Source organism: Centropristis striata, chromosome 20 (genome assembly GCF_030273125.1).
Source record: "Centropristis striata isolate RG_2023a ecotype Rhode Island chromosome 20, C.striata_1.0, whole genome shotgun sequence".
NCBI classification, from domain to species: Eukaryota; Metazoa; Chordata; class Actinopteri; order Perciformes; family Serranidae; genus Centropristis; species Centropristis striata.
In genome coordinates, this window is record NC_081536.1 from 29994087 (window position 1) to 30014901 (window position 20815).

The following is a 20815-nucleotide window of genomic DNA, read 5'->3' on the forward strand; positions in this document are numbered from 1 at the left end:
TAGCACATCACCTCTGTATTTATATCAAATGTTCATGTCACAATATGAGGCCAAACACATGACAAACACTAATACATGTAAAATCACAACGAAGACTATATGTTAACTGATGTTGTCACCAAAGTATTCCTGCTTATTTCACAACATATTTACATATTGCACATTTAATTCCATTACATATTTAAGAAAACTCACTGAGTTCAAAGGCAGTTTGATGCTACTACATACTGTCCTTTAGTAAAGAAAGTAAGGCTGTCTAAAAGTGACACATTTGTAAATATTTCAAACCTTATAACTCAGCATTAGCTGTATTTATTTACTAAAAGTGAGGGAGTTTTAGAGAAATGATAACATGCTGATCAGACTTCATTTCTGCAGCTGCAGAGATCACACAACACTCATATTCACCACTTCCATATACTGAATGTAACCTCTCTTGTCTTTAGAAAATATGTTATGGCTACAGTGTCCTAATAATTCTTGTACTATAAGTGGACAAATGTAAAGCTGTAGATGTCTCACAGATACACAGATAAATCCACCATTATGTACAGATCTTATTTATACAGTCTATGGTACAGACAGGGATTTTAGTGTTGCACAAAGAGAAATCATAGACTTTTAGAGTCCTTTATTAAAATCTAGTTTTACAAGTTCGATTATTTCAGTTTCTATTTCCCCCCTAATGGAAGTCATGTTTAATCTCATGAATATAATGATAATGGCACCTAAAAAACCCTGAGACAGATAGTGTCAACCCAGGAATACAGTTGTGTTTGTGTGTGTGAAGGCAAATAACAGAATGACTTTGTACAGTCTGCTGTGTGCTCTGTACCTGATGGAGCTTTACCTTGGTCACAGGTACATTAACATGCCCCCTCAGTATTTAAAAGTTGAAATTCTGTTCAAGTTTTTCGTTGTATTAATGGCATTTTAGTCTTTAACAATTATGGCCCAAACACTGAAAAGCTGCATTAATGTCAGGATGTTGTAGGATTTTTCCACCACCTGAGGGCGCTGAAAGGCAACACATGTCCAGGAAAATCAGAAAAAGAATCAAAACAAAATATGATTGAGAACATATGAACATATGTGACTTCAGGATTGATGTCATGTGAAGAAATCAGAGCAACTTTTTTTAAAGAGATCAACAAACATGATTTAAAAATATCTGCACTCGTGATGCGTTCATGTGACGACTGTTATAATTAGGATTAAAGGGGGAAACGACCCTCAACATGACAAGGAGAAGCAAGAGGACAACAGTCACAGAGCACGCCTCCTTTAAATGTCATCAGCCAGTGTTTGTCAGTGAACGACCTCCAGGCTGAAATAGCCTCAGACACACACACGCACGCACACACACACACACACACACACACACGCACGCACGCACACACACACACGCACACACACACACACACACACACACTTCACACACTTCACACACTTCACACACTTTCACTATAATTTTAGTTAGTTTTGTAACCATACAATAAAGTTTCAGTTATTATCATTATCATGTAACCTTAAACCAAAGTCTGAAATCTCAAAAAAGGCTTCTAAAGAAGTGAGGACCGGCCGAAATGTCGCAATGTTGCAAAAATGTCCTCACTCCGTTGGTTAAAAATGTGTTTTCCGGTCCTCACTATGTAGGAAGTACAAACACACACACACACACACACACACACACACACACACACACACACACACACACACACACACACACACAGAGATTGTATTGGTGGAGAAGAGGGGTGTCAGCATTCAGAGTGGGAGGAGGAGGTCATGATGGGAGGACGGAGTGACACAATCAGTATCAAATGTGTACTTTTACTTGAGACAGAGTATTTCTACACTGTGGTACTTTATATTATTATGAAACAACGTGTGACGGAGTGGTTTTTGTGGAAAGTAACTTCAAACACCTTCTTTAATCCTCTGAACCCCACAAACCCACCAACATAAAATTAGATTAAAAAAAGAAATCATCAAAATGACATCTATCAAACTTTAAAAAGAATGATAAAATTATCGCCGGATTCTCAAATTACTGATGGCCCTTGTGTGTGACCAACTCTTCTGTCAGAAATAAAGAATTAAACCTGAGCTTGAAATATATTTTTAGATACAATTTGGTTATTTTTCCTGATCATTTCATCAAAATCTCTTTATTCTGTATTTTTACTAAAAATTTTTACTTTTCTACTTAATTCAACATTAATTTGACTGTCTGATTTTGTTGGTTTAATGTGTAATATAACAAGGATTAAAAAAAAATAATAACTGCTTATTAACATTTTCCCACAAAACAAAATAATTTTATCATACATGTCATCACTTATGAGCAAAAAACAAAAAAACCTTTATTTATTTACTCCAATTTAATTTTCCATTTATTAATGTATTTAATTTTTTTTATATAAAATGTAAAATAAATTTTTCCATATATTATTTTATTTTTTATTAATTTAATATTTAACACTATTCCTATATCATATTATTTATAGATTTTTTTTCTAGCTATTTGTAAATGTATTTATTTAGTTTTCCATTAATTAATTTATTCACATTACTGATGCATTTATTTTTAAATATTTTCCTTTTGCAATTTTTAAAAATTAAACTTTTTCCTTAAATTATGATTTACGTCATTATAACTGTGTTATTCTGCACAACAGACATGTTTGAGTCGTTCCCACTTCCAGCCATGTTTGTGCTGATTCCATATTGCTGCAGGACTTACAGAGTTTATATATATTTTATATATTTTGAAGTAAAAAACAAGGAAAATGTGATCTGAAATTGCTTGGGGTTCAGAGGGTTAATATATCAGACTGAAGGTATTCACAGTGTGAATAAACATAAAAAATAAAAAGCTTTTTGTGATCTAACACATGTGAGTGACGGAGTCATATCTGCTGTTTGACCACACACACACACACACACACAACTGAATTAACAAAGGGGTTGAGAGGCTTTTGCGGCTGCAAAATATGTGCAAACAAGGGAAAAAAACGTGTAATTGTCAAAGTACTCTCAAAGAGTGAATTGCACCCCTAGCTGCACTGCCAAGCATATTGCGTCTCGTTGCTCCAGATTTATTTGCACATATTTAAATGAGGTAAATGTGCATACATTTGGTGCAAAATCGGCCCTTTCCTATGCAAATGAGCCTCATTGCAAATCAATCCATTCTTTGAAAATTCACCCCTCACACTCACTGTTCAGGGAAAAGTGAATCAGATCACATGTGCAGCCACAGAATCAGCAGTTTGGAGAAAGGAGGAGGAGGAGGAGGAGGAGGAGGAGGAGGAGAGAGAAGGAGGTCAGTCAGTCTGGCGGAGGCCACAGCGCCTCCTGAACTCCTGCCCTCGTTCATGGATCCATTTATTGGACACTGTGAACGGACAGACGATGAGTTCAGGAACCACATGTAAAAATAAGATTTCGTACAAGTTTCTAAGAAGTTAAATTCAAGCACTTTTAAGGCACCCAAACCAAATATTTCCAGACTCTCAAAAGCTTTTCATCATCACATCTGAATTGTTGAGCTTACCCCACTTGTTGCCGAGCAGAACGGGACAGGCGGCGTGTCGGGTCCGATAGTCTCCTTCTCCACTGGGGAACAGATTGTACCAGAACACCGCCGTCCCCTGAAGGCAACACAGTGACACCTTGCTGTTTTAATTTTTTTAATTTATTAAAAAATGTGTGGATCCATTAATCAAATGTCACACTGAGACATGGTATTTATTTATTTTTAAACATGTTTATTGCACATTTCGTTAATTTACAAACGGTGAACAACATAGAACAAGAAGGCACATAAAAGAAAACAACAACAATAATGATAGCAATAGTGATGATGAAAAAAATGCACACACACACACACACACACACACACACACAAGGAAATTATAGAAAAGCTTTCAGATTTTCCAAAACTTGTCAAGCTTGTTTTTTCGTGGTGTAGCTTATCTTTTCTGAAGCCAAGTAGAAAGTAGTAGTACAAGTAGTACAAGGTTTATCCCTTTTCCATGAGCAGGCTATAAATATTTTAGCTTCCAGAAAACAAATATTGAGTAAGGATTTTTCATTTTTGGAGGTCACAAAGTTGTCCGGGTAAATATTCAGTAAGCATAACTTTGGTTTGAGAGGTACTTCTTTTTCAATAATTCGACTGGCCAGGTTCAACACTTTTTCCCAAAATGAGAGTATAAGAGGGCATTCCCACATGCAATGGAATAAAGAACCTTTTTGTTGCTTACATTTAATGCCAGTATTTGGGTTAAAAAGGCGCAGCTTACTCTGGGTTATATACTGTCTGCTTATCCATTTGTATTGTAGTAATTTAGAGTTTGTATTCACAGTTTGAGTTTGAGCTGTTAAACAAGCTCCAGCCCATTCTTCCTCTGTTAGATTTTCTTGCACATCGGATCTCCATGATTGTAATATGTTTTGTGATGACTCTTTGGATTTACTTACAAATAAATTATAAAGAAAGGATACCTACCCCTTGGAGTCTGAAAACCTCATCAAAAAGTCTTCAAGAGTAGATAGTTGGGGAAGTTTCAACCTATTACATTGCCCGGACAGTATGAAACTTCTCAATTGAAGATATTTAAAGAAGTGTTTTCAATGTATTTAATACGTGGCCTTAAGTTCCTCGAAAGACATGAAAGTATGATTGTCTTTAAAGAGGTCAGCTATTTTAGCTACACCTCGAGATGACCAGATTTTAAACCCGCTGTCTGCTCTTCCAGGCTGAAAAAAGCACTGTGCGAAATCATTACTGTATTTTTGAGGAAGGGGATTTTGGTCTGTTTGATTAATTTGTTTTTGTTGGCTGAATATAAATACAAATTCAAAGGAATATTAATTGAGTGAGGCTACGTTTACATGATGACGGTCTGAACAGAAGACGCAAAAGTGGCGTCACGTCTTCACTTTTTATTTGGCGTTTAGACGAGCGTTTTAGGGAGGAAATCTGCTGCATACGGTGACGCAAAAGTGTGTGAATTGGATTGTATGCAGCCAGGCGGCATCACTTAAAGCCATAAGAGCATCTTTGGGCATGTGGAAGTTTTTACGCCACGTATTTTCATCAGCTACTCCTTCCACAAAGTTCTCCACCATCCACTAGATCTCCCAGGTCCAAAGCCGTCTGGCTCGCCTCCCACCAATCGGTGCATCCAAAATGTGATGGAGGTAATTCCAGATCCTTCTCTGTTCACTAATACTATCTGTACATATCCTGTACATTTGGTGGAAAGACTCCTGTAAGTTTATTAGAGCTGCAAAAGCAGCTTGAAGGTCCGACGTATGGAAATAATCCCACATGTTTGTTTATTTCCCTGTACTGGAGCATGTATGTGACGTAAACACATACGTGACGTGAGCAGATCTGAGCAGAGTTTTGCGTCTTGGCAGTGTAGACGACACGCTACGGCGGAGCGGATTCAACTTTTCCACTTTGGAAGGTGGTTTCAGATTTTTGCGTTTTTAAGCCCCAAAAACGCCGTCACTGTCTAAACGAAAGGCACTTCTGATAAAATATTTTGTCGTTTTTACCCGCAAGCGTCCTCGTGTAAACGGGGCCTGAGATTCATTTGAAACCCAGGCTGGGAGATGGTCCTTCACAAGATGATTTGAGTTGCCCATTAATACCACATAAGATTTGGTAGCTGTAATCCACCTCTATCATATGGTAGATATAACAATGTGAGCCTAAGCCTGGGACGCCTGTTGTTCCAAATGAAGGAGGAGAAGAGCTTTTCAAGTGACCGGGAAAAAGAAAGCGGGGGAGCAAGTGGAATAGATTGGAAAAGATACAAATACTTGGGTAAAATCGACATTTTCAAAACATTGATGCGCCCGATCATAGACATAGGTAATCTTGTCCACCTGTTTATGAGCTCTGTAACTCTATCTGTTAGGGATTGTAGTTCACTGGGACAATTTTGTCAATGGTAGGAGGGATCATCACACCCAAATACACAAAGCCTTTCAATGAAACCATAAAGTAAGTATGAATTGGAGGGTTGAGTCTCTCAAATTTCGTTCATAAATAATATTACTGATTTGGTGCTATTTATTTTGTAGCCTGCAAAGACCCCAAAAGTGTTTGTGAGAGAAAGCAAAGTAGTTAGAGTCTGTTTCAAGTTAGAGCAGAACAGAATTACATCATCTGCATATAAAGCTATGCGATGTTCGATATCTCCTATCTTTATTCCATTCAGGTCGGTGTTTTTTCAAATCGCCATAGCAAGTGGCTCGATAGCAAGGGTAAATAACAGGGGGGACAGGGGACAACCCTGTCTTGTCCCCCGCTGCAGTTCAAAAGGTGTTGAAAATAACCCATTTGTTAAAACTACAGCCTGTGGAGCAGCATAAAGAAGTCGAATCCAGCCAAGAAATGTCCCCCCTATACCAAACCTTTGCAGAGTCTCAAATAAATACAGCCACTCCACCCTGTCAAAGGCCTTCTCGGCATCCAATGACAGAATGGCAGTGTCTGTACAGCCAGACTTACTAAAAACACTATATTAAGTACTCTACGGATATTGTGAAAGCCCTGCCTTCCCTGCACAAAGTCATTCTGGTCAGGGTGAATTATTTCCAGCAAACTCAGTTCAAGCCGTCCAGCTAATACTTTACAAACAATTCTGAGATCATTATTAAGCAGTGAATTGGTCTGTAAGATCCACAGAGAGTGGGTGTCTTCCCTGGCTTGAAAAACAAAGTAATTACTGCTGTATTTAGAGAAGGAGGAAGGGATCCGCTAACTAAAGACTCACGACACATCTCAAGCAGAGTTGGTGGTATTTATTTATTTATTTGTATTATAATTTTATTGTTATAATTATAATTTATTTTATTATTTTCCAAAACTTTTGTATTTTTGAAGCAACAATTCTAGATTAATTAACTGGTTTTAACTTATTTTCTGTTTTCGTCTTTTTTTTTGTCTTCGTTGATAATAAATTATTTTTTACCTTTTTGGGCCAAACAGCAGCTCCGATGTCAGTGAAGACTGTGGCGCCCCCTGCCTGTACGTCGCTCATCTGCAGGAGGAGACATTTATTTATTGTCTTTCATCATCATTAATAATCGTTTAATACATTTATTTATTATCTATCAGCTGCATTTATTCATCATTAATGGTAATTATTTTCATTTATTTATTATCCATCAGCTGCAGTAGCACATAATACATAATAATAATAATTATCGTTAATAATAATTTAATACATTTATTTATTATCTATCAGCTGCGTTAAATCATTGATGGTAATTGAATTCATTTATTTTTTAACCATCAGCTGCAGCATTACATTATAAATAATAATTAAATAATCATCATTAATAATCATTTAACATTTATTTATTATCCATCAGCTGCAGCACATAATAAATCATAATCATTAAAATAATTTATTTATTATTCATCAGCTGCAGCAGGACATTATTAATTATAATTAAATAATCATCTCATAATCATGTAATAATAAATATTACTGACGTAAAGCAGCCAGGTAGCGATTCTGTTTCCTGTCCCCAAATCTTCGAAAGCATCTGGTTCATCTTTCTGAAGAAAACATGACAAACAGTAACGATGGAGAACACACAAGCCAGAGGTTCTCAACATGTGGTTCAGAGTTTTTAAAGATGAACTACAGTTGAAACCAGAAGTTTACATACACTATATAAAAAGACACATATGCTTTTTTCTCACTGTCACTGTGAAATAAGAGAATCACTTTTCCTGTTTTAGGTCCATTAGGATTACCAAAATTATTTCTATTTGCTAAATGCCAGAATAATGAGAGAAGGATTTTTTTTAGACAATTTTTTATTACTTTCTTCAAAGTAATTTGGAGAAAAGTTTTTGGAGACATGTCCTGTGGTCTGACAAAACTGTTAAAGCATATGTGTCTTTTTATACAGTGTATGTAAACTTCTGGTTTCAACTGTATATGTAAACAAAGACACAAACAGTTCAGGAAATCTTTTATTTACCCGTCCAAAGTCAAAGTGTGGCTCGTACTGTCCTCCCACTCCGTAGTTCGCCACCTGCAGAGACAGAAGTTATCAACAATCTAAACTAAACATTACGATTAAATAAACGTCTGGCAACACACCATTAAGGGTGAGGAATAATTTTAATGATTTTATTGAGCGTTACCTGCAGCTGTTCTGCTGTGGTCACGTCCAGGCCGGTGAGGTCCTCGATCCTCTGGTTGATTCGGTCCACAACTGGGTGCTCAAACGCTCCGAGCCCCGCACTGAGAGGAGAGGAGAGGAGAGGAGAGGAGAGGAGAGGAGAGGAGAGGAGAGGGGAGGGGAGGAGAGGAGAGGAGAGGAGAGGAGAGGAGAGGAGAGGAGAGGAGAGGAGAGGAGAGGAGAGGAGGAGACCAATTTATCATTTACAATACAACACATCAAGAAATTATATTTAAACCAAAAACATACAACCTTCTCCCCTTTTGTCCCCGTGATCTACCCTACACAAAAGAGCCCGTCTCATTCATCTTGTTGAGCCACATCGCTATCTTCGCTATCAGAAAGTTAACCAGACAAATGCTCCTACGCTGTGCTGCAGAATATCTTGGACTAAAAATAAACAGTCTGTCTTTTTAAGTTTGTTCAAGCCACTGCTGCAGCACAGAGAAAAGTGAAGCCAGTCTGGGACAGCCAAGCCACAGGTGTTGTAATGTTTCCTCAGTCTGACAAAAACAAAAAGTGACTTCCTGCTCGACCGTCTGTTTGTAGCCAGGGCCCGACGCACCACCCTCCACTGGAGATCCACACTGTTTCTCTATGGGAGGTCATTTTAGAAATCATTTACGAGAGGCAGGAAGAATAAAAAATATCCACGACTATTTTTTGTTATTATATAATATTTGAATATATTATTTCATACTTTATTAGAGGCCTGAAGAGGTAAACATATCCATGATTAAGTCAAATTTTATTTACATTATATAATATTAGTGATTTTGGTGAGCCTTCTGTGTGACGTCCAGCTCTTCTTACCTCTTGGAGATTCTGTAATCGGCCGTGGTCGCTTTGCCTGTATGAGAGTGATGCACCATAGCACGTCTGAGCTAGCTCACATTAATGTGACAGAGACAGAGAGAGAGACAGAGAGAGAGACAGAGAGAGAGACAGGTCACTAGCTGACACAGAGACGCTGCATTCAGGGAAGCAACGAGAGTTTCTGGACAGAGAGTTTAAACATCAGCTCTGTTTCCTGCTCACAGGTCAAGAGTTTAATAAATACAGACTCTGACAGAGGCGGAGGGAGGACTGAGGTAATTTACTGCAGTAAAAAAAAGTATTTAAAGAATTAAAAATGTTAATCGATTGATTGATTCTTTGGTTTGGTTTGTAAAAATAGTGTGAAGTGGTGTGACAATTTATACACTTTTTAATTGATAAAAATAAATAAATGGTTTAATCAATTAATTAATTAATATGCCATTAAATGCACCAAAAATAACAGTGAAAATAAATGTAGGAATAAATCAAATGAATCGTATTAAATTAACTTTTCTATTTCATTCTCCCTTTTATTTAATTATTTTTGAGAATTCCTTAAATTAATTTATTCATTTTTGCATTTTTATTTATTTATTAGAAATGTATTTTCTTTTTACATATGTTTCTTTTTTTTTTTTTTTTATGTAAAGAATTGTGAGAAATTGAGCCCAAAGTGACACCAAACCTCAACATTACTATTAATAAATTAACATTAACATAACTAATAAATTATCATTATTTACATTACATGGCTGTTTAATTGTGTGTCAGCAGAGCAGCTGACCCAGAGGGGGGGACATCTTGGGGGACACAGTGGGGGTGAGACGGCGGCTGTCTCCCTGTGGACGTCCTTCCAGCTCCAACAGCTCTTACCTCTTACTGATAGTGGTACCTTACTTATCTTACTGGTAGTGGGCCGTCTCCATGGTACCAGTGAGGGTTGGAGATGGTGGCCCGACGCAGCTGTGGAGCCAATCGGCCGACAGTTACAGGGAGACACACACTCCCTGACCCACACACACTCATTTACACAGACACATGGACCAACTTTATGACTGTATATCACGCAAACTGCAAAAATTGACTTGATAAATAAATAAATATGCCATTAAATGTAACAAAAAATATTCTTAAAATAATGTATGAACCAATATTGATTGATGTGACAAATGGTTTTAATTGCTAATATATATATATATATATATATATATATATATATATATATATATATATATATATATATATATATTAGGGCCGGGACTCGATTAAAAAAAATAATCTAATCAATTAGAGGCTTTGTAATTAATTAATCGAAATTAATCGCATTTTAATCGCATATAAATATTTGACCTGAGAACAGTGAGAAGTAATTTTTTTCACATGGATTTTTAGTATACCATTGAATAATGACTGAATACATAAGCTTAAGCAACAAAAATATTGTTTATTTTTGTTCAAGTCCAACAGACCAGTGCAATTTTTGCCATTAAGTGTAGCAATAGCATATTTAGAAATATAGTACATTTCATAAATCCAGGTAGCCTATAGGTAGGTAGACCTTCTGTAAACTAGAATACTTTGGTTTTTTAAGAAAAACACAATCCACGCTAGCTACCACACTAGCCGCTAGCTGCTATATGTTTAGCATTGAGGTGATACTTGAGGCTCGATGTGCTGCGGTGATATGTGAATTCCTTGTTGCATAGCAACACAACCATGCTCTTATCGACGCTTCCATCCGTTGGTTTTTAGTAACTAAATGTCCCATCATCCACGGGGCCAACCAAAGGTCTCATCAGCTTCTTCCTTCATGTTCACTGTGGTTTGTTGTTGTCTGAACTCATCAACGCTAGTTGGTGCTCCAGTATAATCGGTCCGCCTGAAACTCATCCAGTGAGAAACGCTCCACGGTGCAAAAATAGGTACGATTAAAATGCGTCAATCTTTTTAACGCGTTCATTTTTGTGTAATTAATTAATCTTAATTAACGCATTATAGTCCTGGCCCTAATGTATATATATATATATATATATGTATATATATATATATATATATATATATATATATATATATATATATATACATATACATACATTTTTGAAAGTTTTTTTTTGTATTTTTACATTTATGTATTTATTTATTTATAAAAAACAAAAAATAGCTCAATAAATTAATTTATATGCCATTATATGTATTTCAAAGTTATGGCATTTTATCTACTTTTTATTCATTCTTAAATGTATTCATTTATTATTTTGAATGTATTTTAAATGTATTTTTACATGTATTTATTATTTTTTTTAATCAATTAATTTATGTAAATACATTTAAAAAAATAAATATTAATAATTAAAAATATTGAATAGTGTATTCATTTATTTATCAAGTCCTTTATTTAATTTTCATTTTGGCAGCTTCTGTCCTCCATATACATTTTTATTTACTTTTTGGTGAGAACCTCCACAGGTAAACTGTTTGTTTGTTTGTTTATAGATTGTGAGGTGACATGTGGACTCACCCGAGGTTTGGCGAGCTCTTTAATCTTCTCGAGCTCTGCGTCCGACGCGATGTTGTGGTATCGGACGATGCGGGGGCCGTCCCACTCGTCCTCCTGCTTCACCGGACCGATCACATATTTCGGGTGCCGGTTGTTGTCGTAGTAACGGCAGAAGAGGCGGCTCTGCCTGCGAGCAGACTGACAGAAAAGACAAGCAAGTGAACAGATGAGAGCATTTATGTGTTTCAAAGGCAGAAGGATAAATTAAATCGGAATAATTAAATGTATTCTGGTGCAATAAATATTCTAATTATAGTGCAATAATTTACATTTATTTTTGTGCAATGAATAATTTTATTCTTGTGGAATTATTATATTAATTCCAGTGAAATAATTAAATTAAATTCTATGTAGTACATATTCTTATTCCAGTGCAATCATTTATATTTGTTTCTGTGTAATAAATACCCTTATTCTAGTGCAATTATTAGTGAAAGTTATATTAATATTGCAATGATATCATTTTGTTTTTGTGCAATAGATATTATTTTTCTAGTGCAAAATCACACTCCTACTAGTGCAATAATTTACATTCATCTTTGTGCAACAAATACTTTTTGCAGTGCAATAATTATATTTATTCGAGAGAAATAATTTATTAATTCTGATGCAATAATACAATTTATTCCTGTGCAACAAATACCCATATTCTACTCCAATTATTATTTTTATTCAAATTAAATAATTATATTAATTCTTGTGAAACAAATATTCTTTTTCTAGTGAAAAATAAAAATCATACTAGTGCAATAATTATTTAAATTCAAGTGAACTCATTTTTATTCTAGTGCAATCACTATTTTTATTTGAGTAAAATAACTATATTTATATAGTTATATGTTTTAAGTAAAACATTTATAGAATTTTAAGTGCAATCATTTTTTTTCAATAAATACTCCTTTTCTAGTGCAAAATGACTGCCTCCTTATCTCATATTCTGTACTTGAACAGTAAAGTTTGTTTCCTTACCATCCCGAGGCCCTCGCCGCGACACAGCTGTTCATACTTCTTCTTCACTGGCAGGTAGTCGGCGGGTTGACCCCGGGTCTCCCTCCTCAACCGCGCGTCCTCCTTGCTCTCCTCCTCGCTCTCCTCCACCTTCTGCTGCTTGGCCAACTGATACTCAAAGTACTTCAGGTTCCCGTTGGCTTGCTGGTGATTCGGGTCTGAGCGGACAGAATCACAAAGAGTTCAGTCAGACGTCAGTGAAGGTCAACATGGATGTCAATTCTGTTGTCCTCAATGTTTTATAGGTTAATTAATATATACATTTTGTTTTTCTTGTTCATTAGACAGTCTACTTCAAGACTAAAACAAAAAAACACACTTTAAATTTTGATTCACACTGAAAATCTTAAAGACAAAATTGTGAAATGCTTTTTTAAATTCAAATTTTCCAGTCTAAACAGAATTATTTAATAAATAGATGTTGAGAACATGAATCTAAAAAAATGTATTCAAAACTGGACAAATTATGTTAAAATGTGTGTTACCACAAAAAACAACAACTGGATAATTAAACAAATGTGCCATTAAATGTACCAGCAATAATATTAAAATTAAATATGGGCATTAATAAATTCACAAATGTGACATGAATTGATATTTCTGTTGTCATCTGCTTCTTTATTTATACACCGTTGAATTAACTTCTCTATTTTTAACTTTCTTTTTTAAATTAATTTAATTTCTTTATAGATACATTTATTTTATAATTTGCATTGTTATATGTATTCATTTAAGCATTATTTCTCCTTTGCATTTTTTCCCAAACTTATTTCTTTAATATTGTCTTATTATTGTCAATTAATTAATGGCTAATTGGTTAAAATTAATGTTTAATATTATTTTTGGTATGTTTAATGGCATGTACATTTATTGATTTTCACCGCCTTAAAAAAAAACACCTCAAAATTCTGATTTTTATTGTAAAACTAGAAAAAGATGCTGTCGAATGAGGTTCTTCATTTTTATAAATCCTAAATCACCAAACGGTAAACATCTAATTTTATGTCTTGCGGGCTTAAAAGCCAAAATAAACAGGGGTGGACTGACCGAGCTGCAGCAGCCTGCGGGTGAAGGCCAGCGCTGTCTCCAGCTCCCCCTGCTGGTAGACAGAGTAGCTCAGGTAGTCCAGGATGGTGACAGCGTCCACGGTGCCGGACGCCTCGCCCTCGTCCAGTTGCTTCAGGGCCTGAACCATCCACAGCTCTGTGTGGTAGTAGTCCGCCTCCGAGTACGCCACCTTCCCGAGGTCGTAGCAGTCGTCCACAGTCAGAGAGCTGTGGGGAGAGGTGGCGGAGGACGAGCCTGAGACGGCGAGAGAGAGAGACAGGGACTCAACTCAACTCAACTTTATTTGTAAAGCACTTTAAAACAACCACAGCCGCAACAAAGTGCTGTACATAAACAAACAGAACAAGAGACAATGAAATAAATAAAACAGGAAATAAACACTATAATAAATAGATTCATTGCTTTTTAAAAGACAATTTAAAAAACAACAAATAAAAGCAAACCATAAAACACTAAAAACAAGAGCAGAGTCTCATGCGTGGTTAAAAGCCAAGGAATAAAAATAGGTTTTAAGATGACTTTTAAGAATGGACAGTGAGGAGGCTTGTCTGATGTGCAAAGGTAGCGCAAAAATTAAATACTCCCTCGGTGGATTTTTAAACCATTGTGAATTATACTCTCAGGTAGGATGGCCTGCTCTGGCCACTCGAAGGGCTAGTCATTGGTGTACTTTCATTTATAAGGCAATATTGGGACTGCTGCCTTCGTACTTTTGCACCTTAATTACTGTGAGAAATGCAGGATCTTATTCTCTTCGTTCACAAGATCAATTGTTGCTTTCTGTCCCTTCTGCTCGTACGGAGTTGAGTAAAAGGGCATTTGTTTACTCTGCACCTTATGCTGGAATATGCTCCAGAAAGACTGGAAACTAAATGACTTTGTTTCTTTGAGCACTTTTAAATCCAAACTAAGAGTTATTGAGGCCAATTCCACAATACTTGTTTCTCATGACGCGTTTAAGGTCTGTATCTTATGTAAATATGTAACTCTATTTTGTGTTTGCTGCCTCTTGGCCAGGGCTCCCTTGAAAAAGAGGTTCAATGGGATATTCCCTGGTTAAATAAAGGTTAAATAAATAAAATAAAAAATAATCATGGTTAAAGTTTTCAGTTTAAGTTTTTTTTTTTTATTATCATATAATATATATATTAATATATATATATATATATATATATATATATATATATATTTATATATATATATTATATATATAAATATTATATATATATATATATGTATATTTTGTCATTTACTTTTTATTGGTTTTTGATTTTACATGGAAATGAACAAACAAACAATCAACATGAAGACCTATAGACAAATACAGAAAATATCAAGGGAAAAGTAAAAGCGTACAAAAGGGGATAAGAAAGGTACAAAGAAATGAAAGTATTCTGATAGTCCAATCTGAGATTTCCTGAAATCCAGTTTTATATCCATATGTAATCCATATGTAATCTTTTTGTGTTCTTAAATTGAAAGTCATTTTTTCCATTACAAAGATGCTGTACACAATATCAATCCATTCATCTGCACTAGTGCCTCCCTCTTCAGCCATTTCTTCGTTATTGATTTCTTACAGGCCACCAGTAATATTCTCAGTAAATATTTATCTTTATTCCTCCACTCCAGTTCCTCTAGATCCACCAAATATAACCCATTTTTAATAATTCACTAGTGGTTTGAAGAGGTAAAAAATATCCATGATTACATCAGATTTTTTAAAATATAAGATAATATTAAAATATATATTTTTAATCTGTATTAGAGGTCTGAAGTGGGTAAAATATTCATTGTTATGTCAGAATTGTCTTAATACCTGCAGTATTAGAATACATTTTTTTTAAAATAATAATAAATAATTTAAATTATTCATTGTACATAAATAAATGCTTTAATACATATTAATTCTAATAAATAATAATATGTTTTGTATCACGTTTGGACGGAAGATTGACTTTTGTCTAACAAATCACTTCAATTAAAAAGAACAAATACTATTTTACATTTCTGAGATGTACTATATAAGAACGCACTTTAAAAAGTAGTTTGATTTCTTTAATATTTTCAATTTTTATGCCTGCCTAACAGAAGGTTTGCAGATAAGAAAAATATACTTTGAACTTAATTCTTGAAATATTACATTTTATATTATGGCTTTATGATCATATTAAGACTTTCTTTCTTGTAAATTTCTCCCAATAGTATTGTAAACCGTCTCTAATTATCTAATTATCATAGCAGGTGTGTATAATAATGTTTCTGCTGACCGGGCAGCGCTCCGGTGGCGATGGTGTGTGTGTCCAGCTGGTACGTGTCCTGCAGCCGCATCAGAGCTTTGGCGGCACCGGTCTGGTCGTCGCTGTTGGGGAAGTGCTGCCTCTGGATGGTGAGGTTAGAGATGAACACTGAAGAAAACGAAGGAGAGGAGGAACAGTCAGCGTCTCTGGCAGTAGGTAATTAAATAAGATGGATCACACGCAAACGTTAAGGCCTCTGAAGCGTTGGCTTTAGTACAATAGTGACACGCGTGTACGTCTATAACAGTGTATCAGGACTGGACCATTGGTCAGGCGCCAAACTGAGGAAGAGGCTGTGCGCATTTACGCACGAGGTCCACTGGATGAAGAATATGTCTGAGCTGAAGCAGTTCTGTAACAAAGAATGGTCCAAAATGCCTCCTGAACGTTGTGCAGGTCTGATCAGCAGCTATCAGAAGTGTTTGGTTGAGGTTATTGCTGCCAACGGAGGCTCAACCAGTTATTAAATCAACAGTTCACTTAACAAACTATATTATTGACTTAGTGTAATAAAAATCTTGAGTGTACTCTTTTAATCCTATGGAGCTGCTTCATGTTTAACTTTCTCCGGTTTCTTATTTTACATGTTGTGTGTTTTAACGTTGCTTAAACAGCTAAAGGGCCTTTTGGCATCACCATCAGGACCTGACAGTTATTCATTTACATCCTCTTTCCTCTAAGCAGAGAGTGAGAGGTGTGTGTGTGTGTGTGTGTGTGTGTTGTCAAGGAAATTTGGTGTTTCCTGCATGGTGGGACATGAAGTAGGTGGCGACCTACTTGATATTCAAGACGCAAGGCATTGTGGGAACTCACTCTGTGAACTTAACTCTGATAGCACCATGATTGAGGGGAACATGTAGACCAGTGGGCTCTGTCCTGGTGTGATGTATAGGGCAGGAAGATAGGACCACATTGAAACTTGCTGAAGAATCAATGTTCGGAAATACAACAGATATAAGTCGAGCGGTGTATGGGACTTTGTTGTACTGTAAAATAGCCATTCGGAATTGTGCGGTGTATGGAATACGAATGTGCTAATAAAACTTTGAACAGAGTATTGAGTGCTTTGTGTTTGGCCAGCTCACCCATTAACTTAGTGCAGTTGTTAAAATTGCCGCGACTGTGTGTGTGTGTGTGTGTGTGTGTGTTACCGTCCGACATGTCAGTCAGCACCAGGCTCTCCAGCTCCGCCCACTCTGTGTTGAGTCTCTTCATCAGTTTGAAGGCGTTCACCGGGTTCCCAAGGAAGCCCTCGGGGTCCTGGGTGGCCGCTGCAGAGAGGACGTCCAGTTTGTCCGCCCATCTGAAGACACACAGTACAAATGTGTTGTTCTGTCCTATTGTATGTGAATATTCTGCAGACTGGGGTCATTACACAGTCTGTGAGTTGCATGAATCGGGTATGACTGGAAAGCTGAGACTCTTGTGGATTCAATGAGACCAATTTTATTCAGGTGTGATGATGTTAGTCAGTGAAACTTGAGCTCAGTGTATAAAATGAGCTGCTGTGACCTCATGAAATTTTACAACCACAAACTAGAGACCTAGAGCATTCAGAGGACGGATGGCTTTCTACAGTATACTGGCAATAAGGAGGTTTCTCAGCAGGAAACACAACAAAAGTTCACGCCATATAGTCGCCCAAAATACAGAAATGTATTTGTCACACACACACACACACACACACACTACTAAAAACTACGCCTCAAATACGTGACATGAAGACCACGCGACTGTTAAGTAATATTCTACCATTCATGACCATACAGGTACACGCTGTGTAGTGTTTGTGGAAATCAAACAGCAAGGGGTAATTCGTGCCGTATGGGGGCATTTTATGCCAGTGAACTATACTAAAACGCCTTAACCACATCGTCTGCGCCTGCATGAAGACTGATAAATCGGCGTGCGTACAGACACGCCTATTGCGAGTACACCAGATAATAAAGGGGTGACGGGTGAAAAGTGTCGTGCCACGTGCGAACATAGCAGACGCCTGTGCACACGCTCGTCTCAATGTACAAATAATTATTTACTTCATGATGACAAATTTTTAGTTTAACAGCTGCTTCCCTTCACAATTCGAGCAGTCCATGTATTACAAAGAGAGACTGATGAGACAGTTTAGGCTATTTCAGTATACACATGCAAACGTTAAGGCCATTGCCATAGGCAATAGTGACATGCGTGTACGTCTATAACAGTGTATCAGGACTGGACCATTGGTCAGGCGCCAAACTGAGGAAGAGGCTGTGCGCATTTACGCACGAGGTCCACTGGATGAAGAATATATCTGAGCTGAAGCAGTTCTGTAACAAAGAATGGTCCGAAATGCCTCCTGAACGTTGTGCAGGTCTGATCAGCAGCTATCAGAAGTGTTTGGTTGAGGTTATTGCTGCCAACGGAGGCTCAACCAGTTATTAAATCAACAGTTCACTTAACAAACTATATTATTGACTTAGCGTCATAAAAATATTGAGTGTACTCTTTTAATCCTATGGAGCTGCTTCATGTTTAACTTTCTCCTGTTTCTCATTTTACATGTTGTGTGTTTTAACGTTGCTTAAACAGTGTGTATAACAGGGCGGAGGTAAAATTTGCTGATTCATTACCAACAAAAAAAAGTTTCCTGAAACTCAGTAACTGAGGACACACCCAGTTTCTCTGTCTATTGTCTCATCTGTCCTCCAAATGTGGCTGAAGATTAACCTCTTCCACTCCATTCCTCCTGTTTATTGTGTTTTAGTTAGGGGGACAGGGGAAGTTTAGGGGGACAGACGGTCTTCAGGGGAAAAGGGGTGTTTAGCAGGACACCTTGAGGAACACCAGAGAAAAATCCATGCTGGGATTTGGATTCAAAAACTTTTGTTTAGGATGACAGGGGATGTTTAGAGGGACAGGTGGTCTTTAGGAGGACATGGGTTGTTAAGGGGAGCAGGAAGTCTTTTGGTGGGACAAGAGGTCTTTCAGGGGGCATGTAATGTTTAAGTAATGAAGATTATTTAATTATTTAAGTTTTCAATTAAATAGTATATAATTTAAACGTTATATATATATAAACGTATATATATATATATATATATATATATATATATATATATATATATGAAAAATGATCTGTTTCATTCTGAAGAGTCAGCTTTTTCAAAACCAACATGGCTCAGTTCAAAATTTAGTTTCAAAACAAAACTTCTCATCTCTTCTTTGACATGACTTTGACATCAGATGATTTGCTATATTGCCAAGGTGCTTTTCATAAACAAAAAGTGAGAATTAAACAATAATTATAATTTAATATAAACTAATATATTATATAAAAACGTGTCTCTGTCTGTCTCTTACTTCTTGATTTCCTTCAGTCTCCTGTCTTCTGCTGTGATGTAATCCTTTAAGGAGGTGACCAGGTCCTTCTCTGTGAACAGCAGGTCGGTCATGTGACCTGAAAACACATCTGATCAACTTTTTTTCCCTTTTTTTTTTAAAGATTTCAGCTAAATAAGTAGGTGAACGATTGTTTCATGTTAAATAAAAAGCAAAATTGTCGTACAATTGCATACAGACAAATAAAACATATTCAAGCAAAAAGAAAGATTAATTAATTTGGTATTCAATCCCACGCCTTCTACGTAATTAGTAATAGTTAACTATGTATTTAATTATTTAGCTTCCTTATCAATGCAAGACTATACAATAATATACAGTTATTTATTTACTTAGACTTATTCTAATATATTGACACTAATCTTTACTTTTCAAAAAGTTGTTAATTTATAAATAAAAAAAGCAAAATTGTCATACAATTGCATAGACATGGAATATATATGCAAGCAAGAAAAAAAAAAAAGGAAGATTAATTCATTTGTAATTTAATCCCACCCCTTCTCTGAAATTAGTAAAACTTAATTACGTATGAATTTATTTAACTTTTTGGCTTCCTTATCAATGAAAGCCCATACAGTTATATTCAATAACTAATTTATCATAAAATATTAATACAAATCTTAATCTTACATATTTATCCTCTGCAGTTTAAAGTTCCTCAGTTTAGAAATTAACTTTGATGGTATTTTTGTATGTGGTTCTTTCCAGAAGAAATACTTATGAAACCTGTTTTTACTGCAATGAAAACAACACAATGAAAGCAATGCTCAGTTTACCTCCGCAGAGTGAAGCAGACGAGTCAAAGGAAACTGGTTTTACTCACCGATGGAGGTGAAGAACTCAGTGTTAGCCGCGGAGGAGGAGGAGGAGGAGGTGAAGAGGAGGACATGGATCAGAAACCAACAGAGAGCCATCCAGTCTGCAGAGACAGAAACCAGACGGAGACACACAGAAATCATCATCAGCAGTTCCTGATTTAAATCTAAATCATATTGATGTTATTTTAAAAAGGTAAATACGACTATTTGTGTTCATGTAACTTCTGGAATTTAGAAAAATAAAAGATGGATTTTGAGAAAAAGTTTTAATATTTTGAGAAAATTGTTGTTTTTTGAGAATACATTTGTATTTTCAGTAAAATAAAATAAAAAAGTATCAATGTTTCAAGGATAAAGTTACGATATGTTAAGAATAAAACTGAAATATTTTTAAGTTGTGTGAGAAAAAAAGTTGCAATGTTTAGAGATAAAAGAAAAACATTTCAACAAAAAACGAATCAGTTAGTCGATAAACAGAAAATTGATCTGAAACTTTCTCTTCTTCTCTGTTTCGTTTAAAAAAAATACATTAATATAAATACAAAAAATATTACAACTAGAGACAAAACATAAGACAAAAATATGAATAAAATAATACACATGGATACAAAAAACAATAGAAAAAAATAAAACAGCTA

General features: G+C 35.8%; 1 pseudogene; it reads right to left on the bottom strand.

Moving 5' to 3' along the window:
* Positions 1-1728: 1728 nt before the first annotated feature.
* On the bottom strand, positions 1729-20273 carry LOC131993957 (prolyl 4-hydroxylase subunit alpha-1-like; annotated as a pseudogene).
* Between the last annotated feature and the right edge of the window lie 542 nt (positions 20274-20815).